Raw genomic sequence first — 8,555 nt, forward strand, 5'->3', positions numbered from 1 at the left:
CCGGGCGATTTGCTTCCCTGTGCTGGTCTCTGACCCCAGGCTGTGAAGGCCGGTGTCTGGGGCTTAATTTCTCCTTGCCTAATGATGCCAGCTCCCTTCCAAACCCTCTGGCCCAGCCCAGCCCCATTCTCTGGTGGGCACCTTCAGATGCCCTAGGTTTCATGATGTCCACAAGCGTTGAGAATCCAGCCCCCCTCAAAGAAAATAAATAAATAAAAGAGAAAGTGCCACTGGGGTAAAGCTGCCTGATTGGCTCGTTCTGAGACAAGTTTTTGGGGGCCTCTCAACAATGACGGCACATTGGGATCCCACGGGGAGCTTTCCAGCCCGTCACCATCACTGTCCGGACCTCAGGGCAGTTAACTCAGGGTCTCTGGGAGTGGGGCCGGGCATTTCTAAATATTTCCCCAGGCAATGGTGAGGCACAGGGAGGATTTCCGAACCACGTGTCTACACTGCATGCCACGGACTTGGGCACCAGCAAACACAACTGAGCAAAATACACCCGGCGCCTCAGGAGTTAAAGAACAGGAGTGGGTGGGTTTGTACACACACACTCCACGGGGCTGTGAGCGCTCGGAAAAAGAAACAAGTCTGCCATCGTTGCCGACGGGGAGAATGAGCAGGACAAGTGGGGGACCCAGTAGGGACTCCCCAGTGACACGCGGAGGGGCGTCCCTCTTGTGGATATGGGACAAGAGAATGAGTCAACGCCTGCAAGGCTAGGAGCTCAGGCTGGAGAAAGGCCTCCAGGCTCCATCTGGTTTCCAGGCACGATTTTGCTCCATCATTCCAAAGAGAGAATTTCAGGAAGACCCCCCGATGGGAAACCTGCTGCTGCCATTGGCAGCTCGGGGCGGGGGGGCCCCCACCCCAGGCAGGAAGCTTACCCTTCATGGCCCACCTCAGGCAGCAGCCTAAGCCAGTCCCTGCTTTACCCTGTTCCTCAGCCAGTTGCCTCTCAGACTTCAGGATACCCCTTCTCGTGGGAGGCATGTTGGGGCTGGAACACAGCGTTCAGAAAGGAGCCCCTTCCCCCTAAACTGACGAGCCTCAGGGAAGGCAGATCTCCGGCCCCAGCAAAGCCTCTGTGTGAGTGAAGGAGGGGTCCCCGGTTTCAGGGGACTGAGGGCCATGGCTGTGCGTCCTCTGCAGAACCCCTGAGCCGAATAAACAGAAAAGCAGGATTTACGCACCCAGCACCTTTGGTGGGGAAGGGGGCAGGGGGTTGTTATCAGTCTTATAGTTGGGGGCTGCGGTGGCGGAATTCCTGGTGAATTTGGAAATTGCCAGCTGGGATGTGACCCAAGACATATGCATCTCCCCACATGGAGCAGGCAGGCTCACGACTGGAACTGCAAACCCTCGCTCCAATTGTTCACACAGGTCTGGTCATTGGTATGCTCGACACCTGGTCCCTGACCCGACGCTGGGTTCTCATGCTTTGCCGTCCTACCGGGGACTGGGAGCCTTGAATACCACCACACAGAGCAGAGCCAGTGAAAGGTGGCCGGAAAGGCCGATCTGCTCTCACCCTGATGGCCCGGGGCTCAGCTGGGTGGTGAGGATGCTGAGAGGGATGCCGGCCGGTTTTGCCAGAGTTTCGGTGTCAGCTGAAGGCTCCCCTCCACATTTCGCTTCAGATACAAACCAGGCTGGGACCCCAGGAGACGAGTCTCCCATGATCACGCTGGAATACAAATGGAGTTTTACATTTAAAGATCAGGTTAGGGCACCTGGGTGGCTCAGTTGATTAAGCGTCTGCCTTCGGCTCAGGTTGTGATCCCGGGGTCCTGGGATCGAGGCCCGGGTCATGCTCCCTGCTCAGGAAGGAGTCTGCTTCTCCCTCGGCCCCTCCCACTCGTGCTCTGTCTCTTGCTTTCTCTCTCTCTCAAATAAATAAAATCTTTTTTAAAAATTAAAACATAAAAAATAAAACAAAATCAGGTGAGATGACACATGATGGGAGGGGCACATGAAGGAGAAAGTCCTTTCTGAAGTTCTGTCATTCTACATGTGAAAATTCAAGTCCCTAACAAGGCTCTGTCTGTTTTCAGTCCCATCCCTACACCCAGGCCTGTGCCCAAAACAGGAGAAAGGGAAGCTTTAAATCAAGTCATCCTAAATCCTCTTTTATCCTTGAGACAATCGTCTGGTATTTGTGCTTCTGCTGATGCAGTGGGATTCTGGTGCCCCAGGCCCCCCTCTGGCTCTTGCCCTGCCGTCACAGAGATGGCCTTGGCCTCAAACGTCTCCCTTCTTCTGCCTCCCCCCGCCCACACACAATTGGAAGGAAAAAGCTTGAGGATCTTCTGAAATATAAGTACATAGATAGGGTCATCTGGATAAGTAGGAAGCCCCCAGCGCTCACGGAATCCTCTTCATGCATTAAAACTTGGCTGTGGTCAATGTGGAGTTCCCACCCTCAAGTCCCAGGCCAGATGAGCTTCCTGGTAGAAACCAAGTCTGCCAAACACTGACAGAGTCTACGTCATTCCGGGCAAGTGTGGCATGAAAGCTGTCCCTTGGACCCCAGGTGTTCCATCTTCGTAATTGTCACTGCCACTTTGGAGCCGTGACTAAATGTTTCTCAGGAAATCCTCCCAACAACCCCTATAAAGTAACTGCTGAGTCTTCATTTTACAGTTGGGGAAGCTGAGCCTCAGAGAGACTGAGTAACTTGCTCAAGGTCACACAGCAGCAAGCGCAGGGCCCCCGACCCAGAGGCCTGGCCAGCAACCGCTCAGCCACAATGCCCCTCGCAAGTGTGCCTTGGGGCCGTGTCCTGTCGTCTTCTTGGTGTGGTTGCATTTGTTGCCCGGGTCAACACGGAGCTACCTTCTCCAGCTTCCCTCCAGGATCCCTGAGCCTTCCCGTCTGCGCTTCATCCCTCCTGGACCAACCACCCCTCCCGAGTGGACCAACGCTGTCGTGAGGCCCGTGAGTGGGGACCCCTCACAGAACTTACCACCTGGGGTTCCTTGCGTTCCTTCCTCCCTTTCCTTCGCATTCACTGCCTTCCCAAGCTTTTGGCTTGCTTTTTGAGCTCTTTGACTCCTCAGCTAGATGCCCTGGAGACAGTGGGTCCTCCAAGGAGGTCTCACAAGGTTTGTCTTCTTCCCACCCAACCACCCCCAAGAGGTGTATTCCCGTGGCAGAGTCACTGTGGCGTCCTCTGGGCCCTGTCAGCCCAGGACCAACACAGCTCTCAGCAGAACACTGCCTTTTGTCGAAGGAGCTCTGTGGAAGACTTGGTAATGTGCTGTCACCGAATTTGTTTATATTTGCTACATGTCTTATTGGACCAAGGAACAGCGCAGGTGGGCATCCCGTCTACCCCCTCTGCCCTGCACCTCGGGAGTACTTCATTTTTGCTGCCTATTGGCTGAGACCAGCAGCCTCTGAGCGCACATGACAACTAACAGCCAATCAATACTCCCCAAATTTTTAAAGATTCACAGGGGTTTAATGCATATAAAGTCAAGGAAAGAACAGTCCAGGTTCAGTAGCAATATTCTACACAATTCATATGATGGGGTTGGGAGGCAAGGGGAAGAGGCCATACAATCCACACCCCAGTATGTTCAAAAAGAGCTATGCACAGAGCAAACCCCACCTGCAAGGATGAGGTAGCTTTCTCCCAGTCCCCAGCAGCCAGGGGGCACATTACCCCAAATAGCACAGTGGGCGCTAACCCATGGGGGCCCAAGGTCCTGGCGGGGGTGAGGGGGGCACTAGTCCAGAGGGAAGGAGGCCCTGAGGCCGTTGGTGGCTGAGCATGGCCTCTGAAGCTTGTCCACCGGCATGCAGGCACAGTGGAACCGGCCAGCGAGCCCCTGGAGGCAGGGGTACTCCTCCAGGGGGCTCAGGCGGTACCTAACAAAGTCCCACCTCTCGTCGAGGTCGGTAAATAGCTGCCATGAGTGGGCACAGGATGAGTCTGGCACGGTCCTAGAAGTTGATGTGCACACAGCCAGACTGAGGTGCAAGATGATGGACTAGCAGGTGCAAAACCGGGTGCACAGGCGGGGTAGCTGGGCTAGATTCTGGGGCGTGGTCTTGGCATCTGCCTTCAGCAGGTGTTCGCTCACATGGTTTCAGAAACCCTTAAAGTGGGTGATCTTCTTCATCGAGGAGCTGGGATGGGAGCCCACCGCGAGGGAGGACTCTATGTCATCATGCTCTACATTCTTCAGGCTGTCACTGTCGTTGCAGAGAATGAGTCATGTAATCGAAGCACGCCCCCACACTGTTGTCACACCAGGCTGTCCTTGTCCAAATAGTCCCCCCACTTGCCATCCCAGAAGATGGGGATGCAGGCGGGATCCTCAGGCGGCGGCTTGGAGGCATTAATGCCATGTAACTGCCACAGCATGTCCCCAAGGGGGGAATCTACCACCTTACTGGTCTCCTGGACCGCTGATTCCTCTTTCCCAGGGGGCTGGGGCTGGGGCTTCTTGTTGCCTTTACTGAGGATTATGAGAAGCTTCTGGTGCTGGGGTCCAGGCTGCTGGGAACGACTGAAAACCTCAGTGGAATGGTGAGGCAGGTGCGGGGACAAGGGCAGGGATGAGGCCGGAAGTAAAGAACTTGTGATTGAGCAGCTCGTGAGAGGTCTGACAGGCAATGGAAACTGTCCGAAGCATCTTGTGAACTCGGGAGGTGGCCATGGGGTTGATGTGCTTGGAATACTGTATTCATTCTTTATCAGTGTCTTTGAGGCAAGACATCTCAAAAGGTGGTTTGCCCAATGGCAAGGTACACGTGACTCACCCAAGGGACATGTCCACTTCAGAACCATGCCCTCTTGCTCAGCACCTCTGGAGCTATGTTAGTAGGGGTCCCGCCCAGGGGCTTCTTCCTCCCCTTGTCATACTTGACTTTGGTTGCCAATCAGAATCCCCTAGTTTCGCCTCCAGATCCTCACCAAGTAAGAGTTAGCCCAGCTTGAGGTCCCAGTGATGAACTTGGTTTCAGGGCAGGTCCTGGCATCCAAGGAGGCTCAGTCAGTGCTTTCTTCCCCAGACATCTCCAGCAGCAGAGCTCCAACACCAAGTCGTGTACTCGAAAAAGCCATGGAAGCCCATGGCATGTCGGCGGGCGAGGCTGCGGTGAATGCACATCTCCATGGATGCCTTCTCCTTCTTCTGGTACAGCTTGAGTAGCAGCGACGTAGGCAAGATTTTGCCCACAAACACCTTGGTGTCTGAGACCTAGATTTCGAAGCACTTGATGAAGGTGCCCTTTCCCAGAAAGCAACACCTGCAGATAGCACCGCCGGCTGCAAGGGTCCACTAGGACCTCCCGGATCTCCTTCATAGGAGCTTGGCTGCGGCTGGCAGCCCCAGGAGCCGAAACTTCTGAGACCCTGGCTTTTCCAGGGCTGACTGGGGCTGGCTTCCCTGCAGTCGCCATCGCCCGTCCTGTTCCGGGAGTTGCTCAGCGGACCTAGTAGGGTCTGACGGAGGCTTGGCCCTGCTGCGCTGCTTCCTGATTCGAACGCAGTGCTGGGAACATTACAAAAGCCTCTTTTTTTTTTTTTTTTTATTCTACAACTAGAGAGGGAGTGGCTCAGGTCCTCCCTGTGCCCTAGGCTGTCCCACTCTGTGCCCTGGACCCCATTCCCTGAGGCCGCCAGTCCTGGGGATGGGCTTATTTCCTGGGACAGAGGGGAAGTAGAGGCAGGCATTCGGAGGGAAAGTGGCTTTATCAGATTAACTGGTTAAAATGCTCGGGCTCCCAGCTTCTGTGAGCAAGCTGCCCCAGTGTCCTGTGTACCCAGTGGTTTCCAGGCTGATGGGGGGTTGTTTATCTTCCAAACTCTTGGCCAGCCCTGCATCTCACCCAAGGGCTGTCATTTGGGGAATGTTTTGACTTGAAACATTCAAGCCGGTGGTGGTAGTTGGAGGTGTGAGACCCTTCTGTGTGCAAAGGAAAAATGAATGGTCTATTTAGAACCTGCTAACAATTCACAGTATAAAGAACAGGCAACAGTCCCCCCGCTGAAATGCGCTTTCTGAGGGTAGCGCGCCCCAGGGGAGCTGGCTCTGTGGCCAGCATGGCCCCAGCTCTGGATATTGCATCTGCAAGACCTCCCTTGCCAGCGGTGGTAATGCTTCCAGAAGATTGTGCCTCTGCTCCGGCTCTTTCTGGGCCTCTCCTCAACCCCTTCCCAGAATACTCTCTTCCTAGGGCCTGTGGTGTTCTTGGGCTATGAGTAAGACGACTTTTCCCAAAACCACATGAACTTTGCTCTGGACAAACAAGGGAAGGGTGGCTGTTTGGAAATGCCTAAAACAGCTTCTCTTGAGCCTGAGTTGTGAGGTTTTACCTCACCATCGCAGACAGAGTTCACCTGAAGGAGGAAGCTGGTTTTCCTCTCAGGACAAAATGGTGGTCCCTGGAGCCTTGGGTACATTCCCGGGTGTTTCTATCCCCAGAGCGATGCATACTAGGATCAGAAGAGAAGGTGAGAAGCATAGGCTTCTAAACACTCAGCCAAGTGAAAATCAGCCAGTTTACTGAAATGCCAAAGTTTTGTTCAGAAATCAATGGCAATTAGGAATAATACCATTCCTAATTTATCAAAAGGAATTCCATACAGGGACAAGAAATCTCAGTCAAAATCCTGATAGGTTTTTGTTTAGAAATTCACAACCTGATTATAAAATTTATATAGAAATGCAAGGGATCTAGAATAGGAAAAACAATTTTGAAAAAGAACAAAGTTGTCTTTTGACTAATACTACCCGATTTGAAGACTTAATATAAAGCTACAAAAATAGACAATGGGGTCCTGGACACACATAGAGTATAGACACACAAGTACAAACAGATCGATCAATGGAACAGAATAAGAGTCCAGCTATGGGTCCATACATATATGGTTCATAAGTTGTGCTGGTATAATTGGACATTCATATGCATAAATGAACTTTGACCCTTCCTGCAAATCACACACAAAATGAACTTGAAATGGATCAGTACTAAATGCAAGAACTAAATTTATAAAGCTTCTGAAAGAAAACTGGAGGATAAAACCATTACGGCTTTGGATTAAATAAAGATATGTAGGGGCACCTAGGTGGCTCAGTCGTTGGGCGTCTGCCTTCCGCTCACGTCATGATCCCAGGGTCCTGAGATCGAGCCCCGCATCAGGCTCCCTGCTCAGCGGGAAGCCTTCTTCTCCCTCTCCCACTCCCCCTGCTTGTGGTCCCTCTCTCACTATCTCTCTCTCTCTATCAAATACATTTTTAAAAATCTTAAAAAAAAATAAAGTAAAAATATTTAACTAGGACACAAAAGCCATGCATCATAAAAATAAAACTTGATAAATTAGACTTAATCAAAATTTTTTTAATCCTGCTCTTCAAAAGATAGTGTTAAGAAAAATGAAAAGATAAAGCACAGACTGTGATAAAATATGTGTAAAGCATATATCTGACAAAGATGTGTGTAATATATGTACACATTTGATAAATATGTTCCACATCATTAGTCATTAGGAAAATACAAGTTAAAACTGCAGTGAAATACCATTACATATCCATTAGAATGGCTAAAAGTAAATTTAAAAAATTGACAATACCAAGTGTTGACAAGAGTGTGGAGCACTAGAACTTCCATACATCGCCCATGGGAGTACAAAAACAGTATGGTGCACACTTCGCAAGATTTCATAAAGATAAGCATCCACTTAGCATTTCACTCAACAACCCCATTCTTAGGTATTTTACCAAGAGAAAGGAAAGCATAAGCCCACAAAAAGACTTGCACTCTTTTTTCTTTTAAGATTTATTTAATTATTTGAGAGAGAGAGAGAAAGCAACAAGGGAGGGGCAGAGGGAAAGGGAGAGAGAGACTCCTCAAGGAGACTCCCCGCTGAGTGCAGAGCCCAACTTGGGACTCGATCCCAGGACCCTGAGATCATGACCTGAGCCAAAATCAAGGGTCGGCCACTTATCTGACTAAGCCACCCAGGCGCCCCAGGACTCGCAGTGTTAATGTTCACCGGAGCTCTATTCATAAACATTGAAAAGTAGAAAGTACTTCAATGTGCATCAACTGACAAACAGTTTAACATATTGCAATATATCCGTATAACGGAATATTACTTGGCTAACTACTGATGCATGCAGCAACACGGATGAACTGCTGATTGAAAGAAGTAGCTTTTTCCCGGGGTGAGTGTGGGGCCTGTTTGACACCCAGAGCCCACACTCCTACCACCCTCCAGCTCCCTGGCCCCAGTTCCCCCACCACCTAGACTGCAATTCTTAGGGAACTGGGAATGGCTCCCTCTCCTTCCTGAACAATCTGTACTTTTTCTCAGTAAATATTGAATCGATTTGAATAATTACAGTAACAAGATTTCAGGATGCAGGAGAGACCTACTTTAAATAGCTACTTTCCAGGACAAAGTAATATCGTTGATTTTTATAAATGGAGAATGTGATCCTAATAATTGATCCTTCACCCACCCAGCATGCCCTGAGTTTTTGTGAGTGCAGGGCCCAGTGCAGGTGCCAAGGATGCCAAGGGGTGCCTCCCAGCCC

General features: G+C 51.0%; 1 pseudogene; it reads right to left on the minus strand.

Annotated features, from left to right (window-relative positions):
- Positions 1-3,691: 3,691 nt before the first annotated feature.
- Positions 3,692-5,512, minus strand: LOC118013711 (annotated as a pseudogene).
- Positions 5,513-8,555: the final 3,043 nt, after the last annotated feature.

Source organism: Mirounga leonina, unplaced genomic scaffold (genome assembly GCF_011800145.1).
Source record: "Mirounga leonina isolate KUSES-001 unplaced genomic scaffold, KU_Mleo_1.0 Mir_154, whole genome shotgun sequence".
Taxonomy (NCBI): domain Eukaryota; kingdom Metazoa; phylum Chordata; class Mammalia; order Carnivora; family Phocidae; genus Mirounga; species Mirounga leonina.